The sequence below is a fragment of the Bos indicus genome, chromosome 2, assembly GCF_029378745.1.
Source record: "Bos indicus isolate NIAB-ARS_2022 breed Sahiwal x Tharparkar chromosome 2, NIAB-ARS_B.indTharparkar_mat_pri_1.0, whole genome shotgun sequence".
NCBI lineage: Eukaryota > Metazoa > Chordata > Mammalia > Artiodactyla > Bovidae > Bos > Bos indicus.
Genome location: NC_091761.1, coordinates 9,279,292 through 9,305,540, shown reverse-complemented (window position 1 = coordinate 9,305,540; position 26,249 = coordinate 9,279,292).

The following is a 26,249-nucleotide window of genomic DNA, read 5'->3' as shown; positions in this document are numbered from 1 at the left end:
TTCTTAGATTTCTTCCTATATTGTTTTAGTGTTAGCTTTATTTCTAGACTAGCCTGAGGCAGAAGGCCAACTGTAATCTGAAAGAGATCAGTCACAGTCTTTGGTGTATTAAGAATATGTTCATACTAATAGATTTCCTCTCAGGATATCTCACATCACCAGTCCTGAGCCAAGTTTAAAACAATATGTATAATACTTAGAATACTGAGATTTCATAGAAGCAAATGTGCCAATCCATGTACGTGTATGTTTTTGATTGCTGTTATTAAGTGGGTTTAATTTCACTGAGTACAAAGGTGGCTGTTTTTGAGTGTCTATGAATTGAAATACTGCTGAGCAACTAAGCCTCTGATAATTTTCACTTTTTGTTGCTGTAGGCATATTGCACATCAACGTATTTTTTTTTTCCTAAGCTAAGTTTTCTGGGGTGAAAAGAGACAAAAGAACACTAGGTAATTCAGTGCTGAGATCTGAGATAGAGGTTGGATTTCTTTACATCCATTCTTGGAAACAAAACATAAATGTTTAAGATTGGATGGGACTTTAGAGATCATGTAATCTGATCATCTAATTTTACAGATGAGGAAATTACAGTATTTCCAGTATAATGAGAAATTGACCTTGATTTGCCCAAATACAGTTTGGAATATTATTAATACTCAGAATCACTTTTAAAATGGTGAAAGCTAGAGATTGTCATAAATAACAATGCTTATTTGAAAAAGTGTCATTGTTTAAATGTGATTAGGGTCACATACAAAGATCAAATTTTAGATTAACAGTAGTTTATGAGTTATTTAGTTGATGATGTTAGATCCAAAGTAGTGAGTTTGAAATTGGCAACTGGCTCAAAGCTGTCGGTTTTCTTTATCCTCTGTAGAATAATTTTAAACTGAACATTTCTAAAGGCAACCACACAATCTAATTATTTGAGCTCTGGAATAAGAATCAAGGATATGACATTACATGTATAAGTTTGACAAAGACTGCTATTTGACTGATAACATTATTACGTGAATGGGGGCAATTCACTGTCTTGGACCCTCTTTGTTTGGACTGAGATGGTTTGTAATACCAGGAAGCTGTCTGGGTAGCTGTACAAATCACTTATGGTCCAACTGAGGTACCATTAACAAGGAAGGCAGACAATCAAGGCAAGATATTGTTTACCTTATCCTGGGAATTGACACCTGGATACTTACAAGTGGAAACTGAGCCTAATCATTTTATCATATCCTATCTTTTACAGTTACCATTTTTATGGAATTATAGCTAATTTGCAATGTTAGTTTCAGGTGTACAACATAGGGATTTGATATTTTTATAGATTATACTCCACTTAAAGTTATCACGGGGCTTTCCTAGTGGCTAAGTTTGTAAAGAATCTGCCTACTATGCAGGAGACCTGAGTTCGATCCCTGGGTCAAGAAGATCCCTTGGAGAAGGAATGGCAACCCACTCCAGTACTTTTGTCTGGAGAATTCCATGGACAGAGGAGCCAGGCAAGCTACAGTCCATGGGATCACAGAGTCGGACACGACTATGCAACTAACTTTCACTTTTCACTTTTCAAAGTTATTATGAAATATTTACTATATTCACTGTGCTGAATATTACTTACTCGTATATAGATTTTATACCTATTAGTTTGTACTTCTTAATCCCTTTCCCCTATCTTGTCCTTCTCTCCAGCCCTCTCTCCACTGGTAACCACTGGGTTTGTTCTCTGTACCTGCCAGTCTGTTTTGTTGCATTCATTGTTTTTTTTTCCATATGTAAGTGAAAACACACAATATTTGTCTTTTTCTGACTGACTTCAGTTAGCATAAACCCTCCAAGTCCATCCATGTTACTGAAAATGCAAAATTTCATTCTTTTTTTTTTTTTTTTGACTGAGTAGTATTCCATTGTGTATGTATTACACATTTTCTTTATCACTTCATCTATATATGGACACTTAGGTTGTTTCCATATCTTGGCAACTGTAAATAATGGTATTATAAACATTAGGGTGCATGTATCTTTTAAAATTAAGATTTTCAAAATATTTTTGGGTGTATACCCAGGAGTGGAGTTGCTGGGTCATATGGTAGCATTATTTTTAGTGTTTTGAGAAACCTCCATACTGCTTCCCATAGTGGCTACACCAGTTGGTACTCCACGGGCACTGTATGAGGGTTCCCTTTTTTCCACATCCTTGTCAACATGTGTTACTTGTGTTCTTGTTGATGATAGCCTCAGGCGTGGGGTCATATCTCACTGTGCTTTTGATTTGCATTTCCCTGACGATCAATGATCATTAATTGAGCATCTTTTCATGTTTCTGTTGGGCATTTGTATGCCTTCTTTGGAAAATTGTCTATTCAATCTTCTGTTCAATTTATAATCAAATTTTTTTTGATGTTAAGTTATATGAGCTGTTTATATGTTTTGAATATTAACTCCTCATCAATCATATTATTGACAAGTATTTTCTCCCATTCAGAAGGTTTTCTTGTTTTGTGGATAGCTTCCTTTGCAGTGTAGAATCTTTTAAGTTTAATTAGATGCCATTTATTTATTTTTGCTTCTGTATCCTTTGCTTTAGGAAATTGATCCAAAGAAATATTGCTACAAGTTATGACAAAATAGTGTTTCACCTATATTTTCTTCTAGGTGTTTTGTGATTTTGGTCTTACATTTAATTCTTTTGAATTTTGAGTTTATTTTTGTATGTGGTGTTAGAGAATGTTCTAATTTCATTCTTTTACATGTGGCCTGGCTGGTTCCTTTTTTATATTTCCTTGTTCTTCATTGAAATTTTCACTGTGTTCATCTATTCTGTCTCCAAGTTCAGTTAGCAGTCTTATTACCATTGTTTTGACCTTTTCTTCAGGCAAATTATTAGATATGAGCTGGGACTTCTGTGTTCAACAGCAGTCACCTCCCTATCAGGGTGGAGTATGGCCCATGGAGTTGGAGCAAGAGGCCATGAGGGAGCCGGGTTTCTTCAGGCTGTGATGGCATTCTTTGCTTTGGCTGGGGGCATGGCTGGGGTCTGAGGCCTGGCGGCTGCACTTCTGTAATGGTTTCACTTTTCCCCCACTGTATGTCCCTCTTTAGAGGCTAGGTGCAGCCAGAGGGATTGGAGCCACACTGTTGAACTGGCTTCCCTCCCTCCCAAGTACGCACACGGACATTTGTGCTGGCAATGGTAGTCTCTGCCCTGGTCAGAGGCAGTGCTAGGGCCACAGCTCGCTCTGTTCCCTTCACCTTAGTGGGGAGCAATGTTGGAACAAGAGGTGCTGGACCAGGTGCCTGGTCTGTTTTCAAGTCTGTGCACATGCCCTTCAAGCTTGGAGTCTCAATTTCTTATAGCTCTCTAGTTAGCTCCACCAGTTTTCAAACCAGCCAAGGAGACTCATCTTCTAGGAGCTGGACACCAGGGCTGGGAGGTCTAATACATACATTGAACCCTTTGATCCCCAGGGAGGATACCCGAGCGTGTGATATCCCCTTCTTCCTCTGGGTTCCTGGCCAGGGGTGCAGATACTGACTAAAACACTTCTCTTCTCTTACCAAACTCCATATATATCTTTCTTTAGAAAGATTTAAAGCCTTGTTTGTATCGAATAGAAGAGCACTTATGCTAGTCATCAGGTGGATTTCGGCAATAGTTAGTCTACATGTAGGTGCAGTTTAGCGGTTCTCATTTTGGGGGGTGAGCTCAGCGTCCTCCTCCTCTGTCATGTTGATCCTGAGATCTCAGTTACCTTTCGATTTCTCTAAATCAAGAATTGCTTTCTGCCAAAGAGAAAAGTGTTTACCTACTTTGTGTTTAGCTACTGTGTTTATCATTTCTTTTTATCACAATGGTAATCATTCTTCTGATTTTACTCTGACACCTCAGATGTCCCAAAGCATAAAGATTTTTAACTTGTTGTATGGACGTGTAGCAGTTTTGTAATTCTATTCAAGATTTTATGAGCAATGAAAGATCCTAAAACATTTCGGCTCCTACTATTGTACATGCTGTCATCTGAGCTATTATACCCTTGTGACAGATGCTAGGACTATTTGCTTTGTGCTAGCGTAGATTGATTTTCTTTCAGGCCTCTACCGGTTCCAAGGAATGAATACTATACTAAAAATATAAGTACATTGGGAGTATTTATAACCTGACAAATTCATATACAGATAAAATAATGAATATATCTAAGAAGGAACTGAAACTGCCTTCTTTTAAGATATTTTATTGAAATATTTGATATTACCAAGGCAATTTTGTACTTCTTGTGACATTTAATAATCAGTACAATGCAAAAATATGTGAATATATCTTGACAGTCTGTTGTGCCTTTAAAATGTAAAATCATTATTTGAAGCAGTTGCCAGTATATCTTTTAGTTTTTTAAGACTTATAACAATAGACTGACTACAGGATTTTTCTAAGCATGTACTTGCTTAACTATCAGTTCATGGTCTTGCTCGGGGAGATGAAACTCACAGTATATACATACATAATGATGCAAAAAGAGTTTTTAAAGAAACATTTACAACAGACAAGAATTATAAATCTGAGTACTTTTCATATGCAAGGAAAGTACTATGTATTTTCTTCATGAAGTAGTATGTTCTTCATGTATATTGTCTCTTTTAAATTTGACAACACCCTTGAGCATAGGAAATTTACACTTGGCTTTCAGATGAGAAATTTGAGAAACAGAAATGAAATAGCTTGACTAGCTAAGTCATATGGCATGTAAAGGCATAGACAGATTTATAGTTCAAGTTTACCTGACAAGAAGATTGAGAGTTGCGTGCAGGGAGATAGACACGGGACTATTTTTTTTCTCTCACTTCAAGAAAAGAGTTGACTACATATCCTGACAATTCCTCCTGATATTTAGATTTTTTTTTTCCTATCTATTGGTGTAGCTTATAGGTAAGCCACATGCACAGGTCTTACATAAAGCTTAATGGGAACAATTACTAATAGTATGGGATCTAATTTGACACATTTCTCTCCTTTAAACCTCCATCCATTCCATTATCAAGACCTCTCCATTCTTGAGAAAGTACACTTCAGGTGTTTCTATGTCTCTACTCTTCTATCTCTGTGACTCTGGTTCAAATTAATCATCTTTTGCCTCGCCATCCACAATATTCTCCTCATTCTTCTGTTTCTCTTCTTGCCACCTCCAGTGTATTCTCCTAAGGCTAGCAGGAGAAATTTTTTAAAGTGTAAATTAGACTATCAATTTCCTGGTTCAGTTTTTTGATATCTTTTCAATGTCTTTAAAGTAAAATCAACATTTCTTACTTTGGTGGACAAATTCCTCAATTATATAGGTTTTGGCTACCTCTCCATTCCTTCGTCTCCTTAGATAGTCCCGATTTTAACCATGTTTGTTCTCTACCCTGTATACTCAGCTTTATTTTGTCTTAGGATTTTGTGTATGTTGTTATTTCTTCTTGGAAATTTCTACCCAGTTCTTTACATAACTTAAAAAAAGTTTTTTTCCCCATGAGTTCATAGCTAAAGTGTCAACTACTCAGAAAGGCTTTGTTTGACTTATCTACACTATTACTAATTTGTGCTTTTTCTAAACAATTAAAAACAATTTGCCATTTTATACAGGGTTTTTTTTTGTTTGTTTGTTTTACTTGCATATGATGCTATCTTACTTAAGTCTTAAGTTCTATAAAGGGTTTGCCATAGTATACTCTGCTTTTTGTTCTAAAGTAGGCACAAAATTGGTATTCTGTTGAGCAAATTAAACAAAATCGCTAAAATGTTATGCTTTTTTCTGTTCTTGTTAATAAAATGGACGTGTGAATTGATTTCTAAATGCATTTACATTATGTCCATTCTATTGGGATAAAATTATGAAGGAAGATCAGTTATAATATACCATTAAAATGTAAGTGCTTTTTCAGAGTTAAAGATAACATAAGGAACATAAGAGAATGGAGCTTCAGGAAAGAATTCACAGATATGGTAAGCTGTGCACCAGGCCAATGATGTTACAATTTTGCACATTCAGAAGGCTTGGGTATGGAGGATATTTGAGGAAATGGGAAGGTATTTTTTCTTTTTCTTTTTTTTTACAAAAGGCTTTGGATGTGTGGCAGGAACATTGAGTACATGGAATGATTGTGGCAGAGGGGCCCGAAAGTACCAGACTATGGAGTTTTTTTGGTTTTTTTTTTGGAGAAGGCAATGGCAACCCACTCCATTACTCTTGCCTGTAAAATCCCATGGACGGAGGAGCCTGGTAGGCTGCAGTCCATGGGGTCGCTAAGAGTTGGAGACGACTGAATGACTTCACTTTCACTTTTCACTTTTATGCAATGGAGAAGGAAATGGCAACCCACTCCAGTGTTCTTGCCTGGAGAATCTCAGGGATGGGAGAGCCTGGTGGGCTGCCATCTCTGGGGTCATACAGAATCAGACACGACTGAAGCGACTTAGCAGCAGCAGCATGGAGTTTTTAATAGGGAAGTGACATGATTCATATTATTTTATAGAAAGGTTTTGTAAGTAAAATCCGTTGACACTAGGAGATACTGTTAAAAATGGTTAGGGTGGTATTGTGATATTCTAGCCAAAAAATTCTGAAAGCCTTAATTCATACATTAGTTAACTTTTAGTTATGCAACAGGCATTGTGATATTTGTTGGGGATTTGAACCATTGACCTAAAGAAGAGCGGTAATTAGACCTATGTTTGTTATTTGTCTGGGTTTCTTCCATTTTATTTGACTTTTCCACATTTGACTTTAGTATACATTTTCTAAGGTAACATTACATTTGAAAATAGGGTATTTCTCTAGCAGAAATATATACATTTTATTAAATGTACATATTTATTAAAATATATACATTTTACCATTTGGGGTTTTTATTTGAGCATGTGGTCATGTAATAGATTGTGGCCATAAATGAGGGAGTTACATGTGCTATTTAACTGTAGCTGGATTCTCATCACTCCTAATGATGTTCTGAATGTTCATCTTTACTCATCACAGTGGCTGTTTTAAATGCTTCCACTTTTCTTAAACTCCAGTCTTGCCTGGCCTAATCTCTTGTAATTATGACTTTGAAGTGGGAGCCATCTGACAAAGGATAATGTATCTTCTTATCTCCTAGCTTCAAGGCTCCTCTTCCCTTTGCCTATCTAATTCCCATTCCACATTCTCCTTTTGATCTATTACTCCATGAAACCACTCTTTGGAAAAAAGAAATTTGCTGTCACCAGTTTTTACCTTTTCACCCCTGACCTCTTGTAATCTAGTTACTCTTTTACTGCTCTTTTGAAATTAATGTTTTGGTAAATTCCAGGGTGAGTGAATTTTTTCAGTCCTTCTAATTTTTAGCTCCACTTTCTTGACTCTTCCTTCTCCCTTAGCTTTCACAAAACACAACCTGCTTATTCTCTGATTATTCCTCTTTTGACATTGCATCTTTTCTTTTTATACAGATTCATTCTCAAAGTTATTTCCTTAAGCAAATCTCTTTCTCTAGTTTTTCTTCTAAACTATTTTTGCATTATTGATGTCTACCAAATCAGAATCTCCTAGTGTCCAGATCCACAGCTCTAAGCTGCTTCTTATACAGTGAAAACAACAATAATGATAAAAAAAAAAAACTTCCATATACTGTTAGATCTTTTACATATAAGCAATATTTAAGATTCTGCTCTCTTCATCCTATTAGAGGACCAGCACCTTCCCAGTTATCCATACCTAATAAGGTATGGATTAGGTACATTAGGTACATTCTCCTTCCTTAATGTCCCACACTTAATACTACCAATTGAATGGAGAGACAATCTCTCCCATTGAACTTATTTTCTCTTTTCATTCTTATTGCTCTACATTGGCTCAAGCTCTCATTTTTCCCTGTCTATAAAAAAGCATAATGCCATTCTAACTGTTCTCACCTTTATCCTTTTGATATAATAAAACCAGACTAATTTCAAACCAGTAGGAAAATAATCCCACCACTTCCTTGGTAATAAAATCTACAATGGCTCCCTATTTCCTACCAAATTTAGAAGAAAAACCTTCAGACTATAATTGAAAGTCCTCTATTATATTTTATACTCTCCTATACAAAGTAAATTTTCCACTTTATTATTTTTAAAGTAGACCCTTTATTCAGCTCATAGATAATATATTACTAATCTATTGATGCATAGCAAGTCATAAACAGCATAAAATAGCATACATATATTACCTTTCAATTTGTATGGTTTAGGAATCTGGGTATAGTTTAACTGAGTCTGCTCCATCAGACTTTTTTATAAGACTACAAATATTGTCCAAGACTAGAGTCTCATCTGAAGGCTCAGCTGGGGAAGGATCCCTTTCAAAGTTCATTTGTTTGTGTTTTTTGGTATAATTTAGGTTAGCAGATTGTTGAAATGAGGGCCTCAGTTCTTTGCTGGTTGTTGCCTGGGGGCTACCCTCATTCCTTACCATGGGAGCTTCTTGAACATGGCAGTTTTCTTTTTTCAATCAAAACCAGAAAAAGAGAGAATCTTCTCTTTAATACATTCTAATCATAGAAGCGTCCTGGCATCACATCATATTTGTCATATTCTATTGACTACAAGCAATAGTTCGTACTCATAATCAAGAACACACACATTGCAGGGGAGGTAGGGATTGCACAAGAGTGTGAATATCAGGAGACAGAGGTCACTCAAGATCATCTTAGAGGTATCCTGCCTCAAAGAGATTGGATTAGGATATGAATGTAAGCTACAAATGGATAGCAACAGTACTTTAGCACCAGTGAGAGGTCATCTTGACAGACAGTGGATAGGGAAAAAAACCTTTCAATATATAGAGATTTGGATGGTGCACCTGGTTATCCAGTTTGTATTAAAGAAATGGCCTGAGAATAGATATGTATAGGCTCATACATACTCATATACATGCTGCTGCTAAGTCACTTCAGTCATGTCTGACCCTGTGCAACCTGTAGACAGCAGCCCACCAGGCTGCCCCGTCCCTGGGATTCTCAAGGCAAGAACACTGGAGTAGATTGCCATTTCCTTCTCCAATGCATGAAAGTGAAAAGTGAAAGTGAAATCGCTCAGTCATATCTGACTCTCAGTGACCCCATGGACTGCAGCCTACCAGGTTCCTCTGTCCATGGGATTTTCCAGGCAAGAGTACTGTAGTGGGGTGCCATTGCCCTCTCTGACTCATATACATAGATATGTATATATTCATACAGATGTATGTCTGGCTAGTGGCAAATGACTTGACCAGCTATTCAGGAACCTGGAAGGAAGGTTGGAATAATGAAGACAAAGATCTGGGGCAGAGACATTTGCTTGTACATATGAAAGTAGATATGAAGTTTGAAAATCTTCATACCAAATGTTAATGCCAATCAGAGAGCACCTAAGGCTAAGAAACACTGAAGAACAAAGTAAATGAAAATACTTGGCTAAGCCAGAATTTGTCACTGTCCATCTTGGTGCTGGCATGATGAATAGATGAGTGAAGTGGCATGATGGTAGGATGGAGGCTCTGTATGAATCCAACAACATGGGTTCCAATCCACTGACACTGGTCTACCTACCGTTGCCACAAAATATCAACCCTGTCAGTGACAGAGGTCAAGACTAAGTTCTTTATACGGCATCATCCCTTGAGAAGAACTAACTGGCCACTTGGTGACAAGTAGATAATACCAATACTATATTTCCAAAGTATATGCTGGTATAAAAAGGTTCAAGGAAATATTTAAATCAATATCTTATGGAAACATTTATAAGATGAATGGGTTTATTAAATTATAGCTTTAACTTACAATTAGAGTTCTAAAATAAATTGAGTTAACTGAAGTGAGATTTAGTTCCATTAATAGGCAAACCATTTCACTGACTTTGAGTAGATTTTTCTCAGTAAAAACTGCCAGCTATTGGAATCTTTAAAATTCCAGAATTGACTATAGTTGGTTATGGCTGAATTTGTTTGAATGGAAATCAAAGAACTGATAAAATTCACAGTGGGGTATTGTAAACATATAAGCACTTTGTTTTTTGAAAAACATAATTATTTGTGAGGTTTTTAGTTGATAAAAATGTAAGTCTCATTTCAAATAATGTGAAATAAAAATCTAGAAAGTCTATTCAGTCTTTTCACTTGATCTATCATCACTTTATATTTTGAATACTTGCTTTTCTATTATATTTGTCAAAATCTTTTCTATTTATCTCTTTCCTGATGCTAAGATAATAAATGGCCAACTTTGACAGCATTATTTTCTAGGCTGAAAGAAAAGTTTATTATTACTCACATCCCTCAATACACTTTCCCTGTTACAATCCAGTGAGTAAAAATATCTAAATCCCCCTGCAAAAGCTCTTTTGAAATTATCTTATTTACTTGTGAATAGGGTGGTTAATTGTTTATATTTTAGGTATAATCTAGAATCAGGGGGAAAAGTCCCTTAAGGTGCCTGGGGTCATTTACATGCCTATACTGAGAAAGAAATCTCTTTGGGACTGGACTATGTAAGACAGCAATGCACACACGTATGCACACGTATCCATTAGGGATTGGTACTGACTGTTGGCTATGGTAACTCAGTTCTCCATTGGCCTCTCCATGGAGTCTTTCATAATTCAGTTTTCTAGACTGAGAAATTTTTTACATGGTGACTGGCTTCCAAGGGAGCCAAAAGACAAGCTCCTAAGACTAGGCCTGGAAATCACACAGTGTAACTTCTATCATACTACCGGTTAGGGCAAGTCACAAGGCTAGTCCAGATTTCTAGGGAGGGGACACAGATTTTATCCCTTGACTAGAAGAGTGGTGACTAAAGGGAAGATTTCACAGGAAGAATTATTCTATCCATCTTTGGAAACAATCTAATCCTTTGAGATTGTAGAGAGTGGCAGGATTTGCTGTGATAGAGTTGTCAGGAGAAGGACTGTCTGAGCAGGTGAAATTAGACTAAGAAGTTGAATGAAATGAGGGAATGAGAATATAAGAGAAGAAAGAATATTCTTGCTAAAGGAATACTGATCGCAAAAGGCCTTGAAGTGGGAACAAGCCTGGTGTGTATTTGGGGACTAAGTTCTGGAGCATTTCAGTATGTAGAGGTTAGGAAGAGCAGGAGGATCCAGCAAAGAATACTCACAAAGGAAGTAGCTGGTGCAGACTATTGACTAGGGAAAGAGTGGTAGGAAAGCACAGGAGTGGGGGAACTGCACGAAGGGAATTAACAGTGATGACAAGCAATGTTGAGAAGTTAAGGAGGATGAATACTGAGGTCTGACTATTGGATGAGTAAGATTTTGAACCCAAGCAGGGCTGTTTCAGTGGAGTGGTGCTTCTAGGAGAGGAAGTGAAAATAGTGTATATCAGTAATACTTTTTTCCCCCCTGAAAACTAGAGCAAAGAAATGGGGCATGTTTTTTGTATATGGGGATGATCCATAGGGAGGAAAAAATGATGGTGTGGGGTGAGGAGGGTGGGATGATGGCAAGAAGCAGTACTTGAGATTGTAAGAGAAATGAGTACAAACACTCAGGCAGACTGTTGGGTCTTAGGGATAAAGGCTTTTGTCTACTCTAGTAAAGTGAAAATTATAATTTGGGTTTAAAACATTTAAGTTGGTAAATTTAATGGTGAAAGAGATAAAATTTTCTACCTTAAAAATTTTTTTTTCTAAAAGTGAAAATAAAAGCAAGGTGCTCAGCTGAGAGTAAAGTAGTAGCATAGGGTTTTGAAATTTTGAGAGATTAAATGAGTACAATAATTTTGGATCAATGAAATGCAAATTGAACTAAATTAGGAGTCACGAGGCAGCAGTAACAGGCCATTTGAGACTTAGTGGTAACAAATTTAAGTAGGCCTGTATAGTTTTCTTCAGCTATGCGCACAATTACCTAGGTGTAACTAGCAGGGTTAGAATGGGTGGCTTTTCACAACTGGGGTTTATCCAGGTGAGACGGAATGAAGGTAAGATGAGGGAGATGAAAACCTCAAGGATATGCAAAAAATAGTTAAAATGATGAATCATATAATGTAAGCAAGGTCAGGGTGGAGGTAATGAAATCAGGACGGTGTTGGGAAGTGTAAAGAAATAGAGTTGGCCAACTTTAAAATCTGATTGGAATGAGACTTTCAATGTTGTAAGAATCCACAATTTATTCCTTCAGAACTCTGAAGATGTGGCAGTCCTTGGAGGGGGCTACCATGAAAAATGAGTGTGGCAACAGGACCCAAATGAGGCAAGAGTCCTAGGATGGGAATGAGGTGGACAATCCTCATTACCAGGATTAAACAAATTTTCAGCGTAAATAAGTGAAAGGATTATGGTTTAATTTAATTTCAGGGAAAGAAACCAATGTAGAATTTCTTACACACATAAATACACATGTGTGTATATATATGTCTCTACATTTCTGGGAAGGGCAGTGAAATTTTGAAAGGGTATGAGGGAATTTTCCCTTTTAAAACCGTTCATGTAAAGCTTAGGCAATTTACAAAATAATTAAAAAGCACAAAAGAAACAAGGCTTTACTGGCTGTATAATGAGTGTAATTTGATACAGAGCATTAAGATATCCAAAGAAAGAATGTCTCAATTTGATGTATGTTGGTTAGTCATGGGAGCCTTTTAAAAAAGTCGTAAAGGCATATTTGGCAATTTCCATCCAAGCATTGCCCAGGAGAAAGGACATGAGGCCAACAGACTGAGTATATTGACTCCTTTGGCAAGCCCATTCCTATTTTAAGATGAATTCATCAGCTGTCTGAGTCTACTGCCATTAAAATGTTGGATTCAACTAACTTCTTTGTTTTGATTCCCCATTTACTAAACAACCTTCTGATTATAATTTGTCTTTTCCATGTTTGTGCCTACAAGGACAAAATGTGTTGCTCATATGAGCTTCAAGTATTTTAGTCCCTGTAACAATTATTTCACAATGTAAATTAAGTCACACTCTGGTTTCATTTATCTACCTCAGGAGCTAGGATAATGTGAGTTTGTTCTTGAGAAGTGGATTTGCTTTTGGGATGCAGACAAAATAAAGTTACTAGGCATGTAGAGCTGCAGGCCAATAAATCTACTCAGGTAAAGAATATCACTCTGTGAGGCCTTTTGGGAGGCAGCCAGCTTTTCGCTGGCAAACTCCACTGCAATCACTATGGACCTCACGAACATTCGGAACTCTGGTTCAAATTTGCCCCTTCTGTGATGCCTTCTGTGGGCACTCCATCTACTTTTAACTGTCTGGTAGTGCATTTTATGGATCACACAACCTACTGGATTCACAGAGAGGCTTGCCTATTCACAAGTATAAGCTCCTGAGGAGCACTTTAGATTTCTTCTAATAGGAAGGATATGTGACTGATGTCTAGCCTTAGAATTGCCCAAGTTGTATCTTCATACTTTTGGTCCAGAAGAAAAGGCTTTAACCATATTTTTCTTCAAAAATAGTATTTCAGGATTCTTACAGACCCCATGTGCAAATTTTCTACTTTTGTGCAGAGGTAGAATGGTTTAGGATATGGGCAAGAATGCTCATCAAGATTTCTGATGTTAATGAAAACAGAAAGTTTGATTCCTGGCATGTGCTAGAAGGCTAAAATGGAAATATTCATCATGCAGTTCTCAATGAGAAAAACCTATGGTAGTTGATATTCCACAAGAATCACTTTTGTCATTATATATGAAAGTCTTGGAAACAATGTAATTTATTATTTAATTTGGACACCTGAGACTTAAAATGTATATTATTAATTATTCCAGGAGAACAGGTATAAATTACAATGGTCTTGAGTAGACGGAGTTGTATGATTACTCTTCCTAGAGGCTCTACTGATAATGAGCCAGAATGGTCAGCACGGTTGTACTCTTCAATAGCCATCATGTGCTGTGGTTGGTCAGTGCCTTCATTTCATGTTATGTGCTGTACTGTTTGAAAAACGTTTAAAAAATATCACCCTGGCATATAAGGATAAAGAATTTATAAATAAAAAAAATGTATACCTGACAGCTTGCTTAAGTAGTGAGTGAATGAAATTCACGATAGATATTCTAAGCAATGAAGCACAGGAGAAATAAAGTTTACTGGCAATAAAATTGGTTTGGCTATAAATAATATAATATTATATTCCATAATATATTTTATAACATTTTTAGTTTGTAGAAGAGGGATTCTACTACCCAAAGAGGTTACATTGAACATATGGTGCTTTGAAGGGAAGGGCTTTTTTGTGTGTGTGTGTGTGTGTATATATATATATATATATATATATATATATATATATATATATATTATTCTCAAGGTAAACAAAGTTATAATAAAAATTTCCAAAGTAGCATCATAAGTATATTTCATGTAGTGACATTTTTTCAGTCATAATTTTAAACAAATAGAATCTCATCAAGAAAGTTATAAATAGGTGCTACATTATTCCTTTACATTGAGTAAAGGAATACTTTACTTACATTATTTTTCTAATTTGTTGATATTGATAACAACAAAATAGTTACTGCTAAAATAGTGTCCTCATAGTAAATTTATGAGTGGAATTAGTGAGTAAAATGGAGGTTACCCTTGTGGCTCCGTGGTATAAAGTCAATGCAGGAGACATGGATTCGATCCCTGGTCTGGGAAGATCCCACATGCCGCAGGACAACTAAGTTCTGTGCGTCACAACTCCTGAGCCTGTGCTCTAGAGGCCACAGGCACAGCTGAACCCATGTGCTGCCACTGCTGAAGCCTGCAGGCCCTAGAGCCTGTGCTCCTTTTAAGAGAAGCCTCTACAATGACAAGCCTGTGCAATGCAACAAGAGAATAGCCCCTGTTCGCAGCAACTAGAGAAACCTCTGTATAGCAACAAAGACACAGCACAACCAGATAAATAAATAAAATAATTAAAAAATGAGTAAAGTGAATAAAAACACTTTGGACTTTTAATACACCTTATAAAAATGTTTACAAGAGATCATATTATAATTCAAAAATTTATAGTTAAATTATTATAGTTGTATATAAAAAAGATCACTTAAAATGAGAAATCATTTATAAGATGATATTTGCTTTTTTCAGTATAAATCTTAGGTTATGCCTATGTACCAGACTTTTCATGATTGAACAAACTGCTTTAAAGTTTTAATCAAAATAGTACATACATATTGCTTAAATTAAGCAGATACTGATTTAAACCAGTGCTTTATATTTCTGTTATGATTTTATTAATATCATTTAAAAATAAGGAATCGACTGAATAATATTTTCTTTATTCTATCTTTTTTTTCCTTGAAATAATAATTATACTAGTTTGCTTTCATTTCTTTGTATTTCTTTCACTGAATCATCCCTAAACACTGCCAGAAGTATACATTTGTCATTATATTAAAATACATTCATTTATCCATAAGTCTATCCTGTGAGTTTCCAGGGGTCTCTGGAGGAGGCATGGGATGACAGTGGCTTATTTCAAGGTAAGTGGCACTGAATACAACAGTGTATGCACAAGACCTTTGAAGGAGGTCTCTATTATTTTCATTCAGTTCAGTTCAGTGGCTCAGTTGTGTCCAACTCTTGGCCACCCCATGAACTGTAGCATGCCAGGCTTCCCTGTCCATCACCACTCCTGGAATTTACTCAAACTCATGTCTATTGAGTCGGTGATGCCATCCAACAATTTCATTCTCTGTTGTCCCCTTTTCCTCCTGCCTTCAATCTTCTCCCAAATCAGGATCTTTTCAATGAGTCATTTCTTCACATCAGGTGGCCAAAGTATTGGAGTTTCAGCTTCAGCATCAGTCCTTCCAATGAACACCCAGGACTGATCTCCTTTAGGATGGACTGGTTTGATCTCCTTGCAGTTCAAGGGCCTCTCGAGAGTCTTCTCCAACACCACAGTTCAAGCGCATCAATTCTTCAGTGCTCAGCTTTCTTTATACTCCAATTCTCATATCCACACATGACCACTGGAAAAACCATAGCTTTGACTAGATGGACCTTTGTTGGCAAAAAATGTCTCTGCTTTTTAAAATGCTGTCTAGGTTGGTCATAACTTTCCTTCCAAGGAGTAAGTGTCTTTTAATTTCATGGCTGCAGTGACCATCTGCAGTGATTTGGGAGCCCCAAAGAATAAAGTCAGCCACTGTTTCTACTGTTTCCCCATCTATTTGCCATGAAGTGACAGAACCAGATCCCGTGATCTTAGTTTTCTAAATGTTGAGCCTTAAGCCAACTTTTTCACTCTCCTCTTCACTTTCATCAAGAGGCTTTTTAGTTCCTCTTCACTTTCTGCCATAAGGGTGGTGTGATCTGCATATCTCACGTTATTGATATTTCTTCTGGCAATCTTGATTCCAGCTTGTGCTTCATCCAGTCCAGCATTTCCCTGCAGTACTCTGCATATAAGTTAAATAAGCAGGGTGACAATATACAGCCTTGACATACTCCTTTCCCAATTTGGAGCCATTCTGTTGCCCCATGTCCAGTTCTAACAGTTGCTTCCTGACCTGGATACAGATGTCTCAGGAGGCAGGTCAGGTGGTTTGGTATTCCCATCTCTTTCAGGATTTCCACAGTTTGTTGTGATCCTCACAGTCAAAGGTTTTGGCATAGTCAATAAAACAGGTGTTTTTCTGGAACTTGCTTGCTTCTGCTATGATTCAGCAGATGTTGGCACTTTGGTCTCTGGTTCCTCTGCTTTTTCTTAATCCTGCTGGAACATCTGGAAGATCAAGGTTCACTTAGTGTTGAAGTCTGGCTTAGAGAATTTTGAGCATTACTTTTTTAGTGTGTGAGATGAGTGTAATCGTGCGGTAGTTTGAGCATTCTATGGCATTGCCCTTCCTTGGAATTGGAATGAAAACTAACCTTTTCCAGTCCTGTGGCCACTGCTGAGTTTTCCAAATTTGCTGGCATAATGAGTGTAGCACTATCACAGCATCATCTTTTAAGATTTGAAATAGCTCAACTGGTATTCCATCCCCTCCACTAGCTTTTTCATTGTGATGCTTCCTAAGGCCCACTTGACTTTGCATTCCAGGATGTCTGGCTCTAGATGAATGCTCACACCATCGTGATTATCTGGGTCGTGAAGAACTTTTTTTGTATATTCTTGCCATCTCTTCTTAATATCTTCTGCTTCTGTTAGGTCCATACCATTTCTGTACTTTATTGTGCCCATCTTCGCATGAAATGTTCCCTTGGTATCTCGAATTTTCTTGAAGAGATCGCTAGTCTTTCCCATTCTGTTGTTCTCCTCTACTTCTTTGCATTGATGACTGAGGAAGACTGTCTTATCTCTCCTTGTTATTCTTTGGAAATCTGTATTCAAATGGGTATATCTTTCTTTTTCTCCTTTGCCTTTTGCTTCTCTTCTTTTCACAGCTATTTGTAAGGCTTCCTCAGACAACCATTTTGCCTTTTTGCATTTCTTTTTCTTGGGGATGATCTTGATCACTGCCTCCTATACAATGTCATGAATCCCCGTCCATAGTTCTTTAGGCACTCTATCAGATCTAATCCCTTGAATCTGTTTGTCACTTCCACTGTATAATCCTAAGGGTTTTGATTTGGGTCATAGCTGAGTGGTATAGTGTTTTTCCCCACTTTCTTCAATTTAAGTCTGACTGTGGCAATAGGGAGTTCATGATCTGAGCCATAGTCAGCTCTTGGTATTGTTTTTGCTGACTGTATAGAGCTGCTCCTTCTTTGGCTGCAAAGAATATAATCAATCTGATTTTGATATTGACCATATGATGATGTTCATGTGTAGACTCTTCTCTTGTGTTGCTATAACCAGTGCCTTCTCTTGGCAAAACTCTATTAGCCTTTGCCCTGCTTCATTCTGTACTCCAAGGCCAATTTTGTCTGTCACTCCAGGTATTTTTTCACTTCCTACTTCTGCATTCCCCTCCCCTATGATGAAAAGAATTTCTTTTTTGGGTGTTAGTTCTACAAGTAAACAGAGATCATTCTGTTGTTTTTGAGATTGCATCCAAGTATTGCATTTCAGACTCTTTTGTTGACTATGATGGTTACTCCATTTCTTCTAAAGGATTCTTGCCCACAGAGTAGATATAATGGTCATCTGAGTTAAACTCACCGATTCCAGTCCATTTTAGATTGCTGATTCCTAAAACGTCAATGTTCACTCTTGCTGTCTCCCGTTTGACCTCTTCCAATTTGCCTTGATTCACGGACCTAACATTCCATGTTCCTGTGTAATATTGCTCTTTACAGCATGGGACTTTACTTCCATCACCAGTAACATCCGCAACTGGGTGTTGTTTTTGCTTTGGCTCCGTCTCTTGATTCTGGAGTTATTTCTCCACTGATCTCCAGTAGCATTTCTCCACTGACCTATCGACCTGGGGAGTCCTTCTTTCAGTGTCCTATCTTTTCACCTTTCATACTGTTCATGGGGTTCTCAAGGCAAGAATAATGAAGTGGTTTGCCATTCCCTTCTCCAGCTGACCACATTTTGCCAGAACTCTCCACCATGACCCATCTGTCTTGGATGCCCTACATGGTATGTCTGATAGTTTCACTGAGGTAGACAAGGCTGTTGTCCATGTGATCAGATTAGTTACTTTTCTCTGATTGTGGTTTTCCTTCTGTCTGCCATCTGATGGAGAAAGATAAGGGGCTTATGGAAGCTTCCTAATGGGAGAGACTGACTGACAGGGAAACTGGGTCTTGTTCTGATGGACAGGGCCATGCTCAGTAAGTGTTTAATCTAATTTTCTGTTGATGGGTGGAGCTATATTCCTTCCTTGTTATTTGACCTGAGGCCAAATTATGGTGGAGGTAATGAAGACAATGACAACCTCCTTCAAAAGGTCCCATCTATGCACTCCTACACTCAGTGCCCCCAACCCTGCAGCAGGCCACTGCTGACCCACGCCTCCACCAGAGACTCCTGAACACTCATGGGCAAGTAGGGTCAGTCTCTTGTAGAGTCACTGTTCCTTTCTCCTGGGTCTGGTGCACAGAAAGTTTTGTTTGTACCCTCCAAGAGTCTGTTTCCTCAGTCCTGTGTAAGTTCTGCTAGCTCTCTGGTGGGGTTAATGGCAACCTTCTCCAAGGGGGTTTATGCCATACCTGGGTCCACTTCACCTGGAGCTCCTGCCCCGGCAGCAGTCCACTGTTGACCTGTACCTCCACAGGAGCCTCTCAAACACAATTCTGGCTCAGTCTCTGTGGAGTCTCAGGGTTCTGGTGTGCACAAGGTTTGCTTGATCCCCTGAGTGTCTCTGGCAGGTATGGGGTTTGATTCTAAATGGATTTTGCCCCTCCTACCATCTTTCTGGGGCTTCTCCTTTGCCCTTGGACATGGGGTATTTCCTCAAAGTTGCTCTAGCGCCACGCAGCCACTGCTCTGTGAACAGTATGAAAAGGCAAAAAGATATGACACTGAAAGATGAACTCCCCAGATCTGTAAGTGCCCAATATGCTACTGGAAAGAGTGGAGAAATAACCCCAGAAAGAATGATGAGACAGAACCAAAGTGAAAACAACACCCAGTTGTGGATGTGACTGGTGATGTAAGTAAAGTCCAATGCTGTAAAGAACAATAGTACATAGGAACCTGGAATGCTAGGTCCATGAATTAAGGTAAATTAGAAGTGGTCAAACAGGAGGTGGCAAGAGTGAAAATCGACATTTTAGGAATCAGTGAAGGAAAATGGATTGCAATGGGAGAATTTAATTCAGGTGATCATTATATCTACTACTGTGGGCAAGAATCCCTTAGAAGAAATGAAGTAGCCATCATAGTCAACAGGAGTCCAAAATGCAGTACTTGGGTGGAATCTCAAAAATGACAGAATGATCTCTGTTCATTTCTAAGACAAACTGTTCAATATCACAGTAATCCAAGTCTATGCCCCAAGCAGTGATGCTGAAGAAACTGAAGTTGAACAGCTCTATAAAGATGTACAAGACCTTCTAGAACTAACTACCAAAAAAGATGTCCTTTTCATCATAGAGGACTGAAATCAAAAATAGAAAGTCAAGTGATACCTGGAGTGACAGGCAAATTTAACTTTGAGGTACAAAATGAAGCAGGGCAGGGGCTAACAGAATTATGGCCAGAAACTGCATTGGTTATAGCAAACACCCATTCCAACATGAAAAGACAACTCTACACATAGACATCACCAGAAGGTCAATACTGAAATCAGATTGATTATATTCTTTGCAGCCAAAGATGGAGAAGCTCTATACAGTCAGCAAAAACAAGACTGGGAGCTGACTGTGGCTCAAATCATGAACTCCTTATTGCCACATTCAGACTTAAATTGAAGAAAGTGGGGGAAAAACACTATACCACTCAGCTATGACCCAATCAAAACCCTTAAGATTATACAGTGGAAGTGACAAACAGATTCAAGGGATTAGATCTTATAGACAGAGTGCCTGAAGAACTATGGATGGGGGTCCGTGACATTGTACAGGAGGCGTGATTAAGACCATCCCCAAGTGAAAAAAATGCAAAAAGGCAAAATAGTTGTCTGAGGAAGCCTTACAAATAGCTGTGAAAAGAAGAGAAGCAAAAGGCAAAGGAGAAAAAGAAAGATATACCCATCTGAATACAGATTTCCAAAGAATAACAAGGAGAGATAAGACAGTCTTCCTCAGTCATCAATGCAAAGAAGCAGAGGAGAACAACAGAATGGGAAAGACTAGTGATCTCTTCAAGAAAATTCAAGACACCAAGGGAACATTTCATGCAAAGATGGGCTTGATAAAGTACAGAAATGGCATGGCCCTAAGAGAAGCAGAAGATATTAAGAAGAGGTGGCAAGAATGCACAAAAGAACTATACAAAAAAGATCTTCATGACCCAGATAATCACGATGGTGTGAGCACTCATCTAGAGCCAGACATCCTTGAATGCAAAGTCAAGTGGACCTTAGGAAGCATCACAACGAAAAAGCTGGTGGAGGGGATGGAATTCCAGTTGAGCTATTTCAAATCTTAAAAGATGATGCTGTGAAAGTGCTACACTCATTATGCCAGCAAATTTGGAAAACTCAGCAGTGGCCACAGGACTGGAAAAGGTTAGTTTTCATTCCAATTCCAAGGAAGGGCAATACCAAAGAATGTTCAAACTACCACACAATCGCACATGCTAGCAAAGTAATGCTCAAAATTCTCTAAGCCAGACTTCAACAGTAAGTGAACCTTGAACTTCCAGATGTTCCAGCAGGATTAGAAAAAGCAGAGGAACCAGAGACGAAAGTGCCAACATCTGTTGGATCATAGCAGAAGCAAGCAAGTTCCATAAAAAACATATACTTCTGTTTTATTGACTATGCCAAAGCCTTTGACTGTGGGGATCACAAACTGTGGAAAATTCTGAAAGAGATGGGAATACCAAACCACATGACCTGCCTCCTGAGACATCTGTATGCAGGTCAGGAAGCAACAGTTAGAACTAGATGTGAAACAACAGATTGGTTCCAAATTGGGAAAGGAGTACGTCAAGGCTGTATATTGTCACCCTGCTTATTTAACTTATTTGCAGAGTACATCATGAGAAACGCTAGGCTGGAAAAAGAACAGGCTGGAATCAAGACTGCCAGGAGAAATATCAGTATCATGAGATATGCAGATGACACCACTGTTATGGCAGAAAGTGAAGAGGCACTAAAGAGCCTTTTGATGAAGGTGAAGGAGGAGTGTGAAAAAGCTGGCTTAAAGCTCAACATTCAGAAAACTAAGATCATGGCATCCGGTTCTGTCACTTCATGGCAAATAGATGGGGAAACAGTGGAAACAGTGGCTGACTTTATTCTTTTGGGCTCCCAAATCACTGCAGGTGGTCACTGCAGCCATGAAATTAGATGCTTACTCCTTGGAAGGAAAGTTATGAGCATTCTAGACAGCATATTAAAAAGCAGAGATGTTACTTTGCCAAAAATGGTCAATCTAGTCAAAGCTATGGTTTTTCCAGTAGTCATGTATGGATGTGAGATTTGGACTATAAAGAAAGCTGCAAGCCGAAGAATTGATGCTTTTGAACTGTGGTGTTGGAGAAGACTCTTGAGAGGCCCTTGGACAGCAAGGAGATCCAACCAGTCCATCCTAAAGGAGACCAGTCCTGGGTGTTCATTGGAAGGACTGATGCTGAAGCTGAAACTCCAATACTTTGGCCACCTGATGTGAACAGCTGACTCATTTGAAAAGACCCTGATGCTGGGAAAGATTGAAGGCAGGAGGAGAAGGGGACAACAGACGATGAGATGGTTAGATGGCATCACTGACTCAATGGACGTGAGTTTGAGTAAATTCCAGGAGTTGGTGATGGACAGGGAGGCCTGGCGTGCTGCAGTCCATGGGGTTGCAAAGAGTCGGACACAACTGAGTGACTGACCTGAACTGAAATTGATTCCATTTTTTTTGTGTGCTGTCATTTATCACTTATTGATCTTTTTTCCAGCTACTAAAATGTTATTCACAATTCTTATTTTCCATATGTTTAGATTTTTATGCCTTTGAACAATTTTTTTATACTTGTGAGTTTTGGACCCAGCAGTTTATGGAGATGTTTAAGATGTTTTCATATGAGAGATAGTTAAAGCTTTTCAGGAAAAAAAATATCCTTTTTATTTATTCTGAGAGCATTATAATATGCTATCCTTCTGTGTTTTAGGAAGAAAAATAAACTAGGATAATAATTCTCCATGTGTATGGCAAATAAAAACTCCTTTGGGAGATTTAGTTGCAAAAGAGTGAGAGACAACTTAGCAACTAACAACAACAACAGCAGGGAGGTTTTAAAAAAAGAGTGGAATTTTACACCCTATTTCTTTAGTTTCTGATTTAGTAGGTCTGAGACAGGCACCTGAGTTATTTATTTTCTAAACAATAATCCCAGAATAATTCTGACGCTGCTATTTTACAAATTCCAGTTGAGATGTAATGAACTATGGGTAGACTTTTTAACAAAAATAAATGAAAACCATATCTATATGTCTGTGAAGTTTATTGATAATTGAAATTATATTGCTGAGCTTTATATATGTATGTGTAATAAATATATTTATGAATACTTTATATATATTATACATATTAATATATTTACACATACATGTTTTGAACAACCTACTTTCTGTCAACCTTACTTCCATTTTAAGAGTCTGCGGGAGAACAGCTTTAGCCCCTCAGTGGTTGGTTCTACTCCTTCAGTGGTCGGAGCTGTGGAGCCGCAGACAGTCATTGCTGACGCTGAGGCTTGTCTCCAGTGGGGAGCTGTGGGTGGGCACAGAGGATACCTGCTCCTTCAGACCTGTCTGTGACCTCGGGTGCAATAGCAGTGACCTGGGAAGCTAACAATACCCCCCGGTAACAGCCTTTCCAGACCGGCCTGCTCTTCCTTTCCATTTCTTCCAGGTCTCTGTGGAAGTGGTGATCCAACTGACCTCTCAGGCTTAGCGATAAGACATCCTTCCGCGCACACACAGAACTTTCTTGGCTGGCCTCCCTCATGTCGTCAGACCTCCAAGAGAGCGCCCCTCTCCACCTGCTGTTACTGTCTGGGGATGATGGCTGTATCCACATGGTGCTGAGGGGAGTCTGTGTCACAAAGGGTGAGGTGGGCGGGTTAAATAAGAACCTCATACAGTGGAAGTGAGATTTAAGGTCCTAGATCTTATCATATCTGTCTATCGATAGAGTGCCTCATGAACTATCGAATGAGGTTCGTGACATTGTACAGGAGACAGGGATCAAGACCATCCCCATGGAAAAGAAATGCAAAGAAGCAAAATGGCTGTTTGGGGAGGCCTTACAAATAGCTGTGAAAGAAGAGAAGTGAAAAGCAAAGGAGAAAAGAAAAGATATAAGCATCTGAATGCAGAGTTCCAAAGAATAGCAAGAAGAGATAAGAAAGCCTTCCTCAGCAATAAATGGAAAGAAATAGAGGAAAACAACAGAATGGGAAAGCTTAGAGATCTCTTCAAGAAAATTAGAGATACCAAGGGAACATTTCATGCAAAGATGGGCTTGATAAAGGACAGAAATGGTATGGACCTAACAGAAGCAGAAGATATTAAGAAGAGGTAGCAAGAATACACAGAAGAACTGTACAAAATAGATCTTCATGACCCACATAATCATGATGGTGTGATCACTGACCTAGAGCCAGACATCCTGGAATGTGAAATCAAGTGGGCCTTAGAAAGCATCACTACAAAGCTAGTGGAGGTGATGGAAGTCCAGTTGAACTATTTCAAATTCTGAAAGATGATTCCGTGAAAGTGCTGCACTCAATATACCAGCAAATTTGGAAAACTCAGCAGTGGCCACAGGACAGGAAAAGGTCAGTTTTCATTCCAATCCCAAAGAAAGGCAATGCCAAAGAATGCTTAAACTACTGCACAATTGCACTCATCTCACATGCTAGTAAAGTAATGCTCAAAATTCTCCAAGCCAGGCTTCAGCAATACGTGAACCGTGAACTTCCTGATGTTCAAGCTGGTTTTAGAAAAGGCAGAGGAACCAAAGATGTAATTGCGAACATCCTCTGGATCATTGAAAAAGCAAGAGAGTTCCAGAAAAACATCTGCTCCTGCTTTGTTGACTATGCCAAAGCCTTTGACTGTGTGGATCACAATAAACTGTGGAAAATTCTGAAAGAGATGGGAATACCAGACCACCTGACCTGCCTCTTGAGAAATCGGTATGCAGGTCAGGAAGCAACAGTTAGAACTGGACATGGAACAACAGACTGGTTCCACATAGGAAAAGGAGTATGTCAAGGCTGTATATTGTCACCCTGCTTATTTACCTTATATGCAGATTGCATCATGAGAAACGCTGGACTGGAAGAAGTACAAGCTGGGATCAAGATTGTCTGGAGAAATGTCAATAACCTCAGATATGCAGATGACACCACCCTTATGGCAGAAAGTGAAGAGGAACTAAAAAGCCTCTTGATGAAAGTGAAAGTGGAGAGTGGAAAAGTTGGCTTAAAGCTCAACATTCAGAAAACGAAGATCATGGCAACCAGTCCCATCACTTCATGGGAAATAGATGAGGAAACAGAGGAAACAGTGTCAGACTTTATTTTTTTGGGCTCCAAAATCACTGCAGATAGTGACTGCAGCCATGAAATTAAAAGACGCTTACTCCTTGGAAGGAAAATTATGACCAACCTAGATAGCATGTTGAAAAGCAGAGACATTACTTTGCCAACAAAGGTCTGTCTAGTCAAGGCTATGGTTTTTCCTGTGGTCATGTATGGATGTGAGAGTTGGACTGTGAAGAAGGCTGAGTGCTGAAGAATTGATGCTTTTGAACTGTGGTGTTGGAGAAGACTCTTGAGAGTCCCTTGGACTGCAAGGAGATCCAACCAGTCCATTCTGAAGGAGATCAGCCCTGGGATTTCTTTGGAAGGAATGATACTAAAGCTGAAACTCCAGTACTTTGGCCACCTCATGCGAAGAGTTGACTCATTGGAAAAGACTCTGATGCTGGGAGGGATTGGGGGCAGGAGGAGAAGGGGACGACAGAGGGTGAGATGGCTGGATGGCATCACTGACTCCATGGATGTGAGTCTGAGTGAACTCCAGGAGTTGGTGATGGACAGGGAGGCCTGGCGTGCTGCGATTCATGGGGTCTCAAAGAGTCGGACACGACTGAGCGACTGAACTGAACTGAACTGTGAGAAGCTGGTGGTCAGCCCTGGGATCGGTAGCTGCCTGTATCTGGGGCTCCAGAATGGTTGCCTGTATCTTGTTAGTGAAGGTTCTAGAAGTGAGGCGGCCAGTAATAGGAGCAGCAAACTTCAGCACAGCTCGCTGGCCGGTATCCTGAAGTATATATGATACTGGCATCAGCCGGTTTTAAATGGCAACAATGCATAAGCTGCTGGAAGAAGCCTGTTTGTGTTCTCTTCAGATTTATGAAGTAGATATCCTCACTTTTCCTTTTGTAGATGATTGTTCCATTTAGAAATCAAGGTAGGTGCCACCTCAGTAGCTTCCTGCTGCAAAATTTGAGGACTTCCTGCTCCTTTATTTGCAGGGTATCAGGGGCTCAGGACATTGAGAAAATTTTCATTTACATTATGGCAGGAGTCTGGAACAACGCCTTCTTTCTCCATTCTGGGTGGTATGCAAAGGCTTGGCCACATTTATCTTGAAGCTTGGCTGTGGCAATTATTTTGTTCATCAATATTCACTTCTGTACCGCTGGGTTAGAGGAGAATTGTATTTATACAGCCCTCTTAGTGTTAAACGTGACCTTTAGCA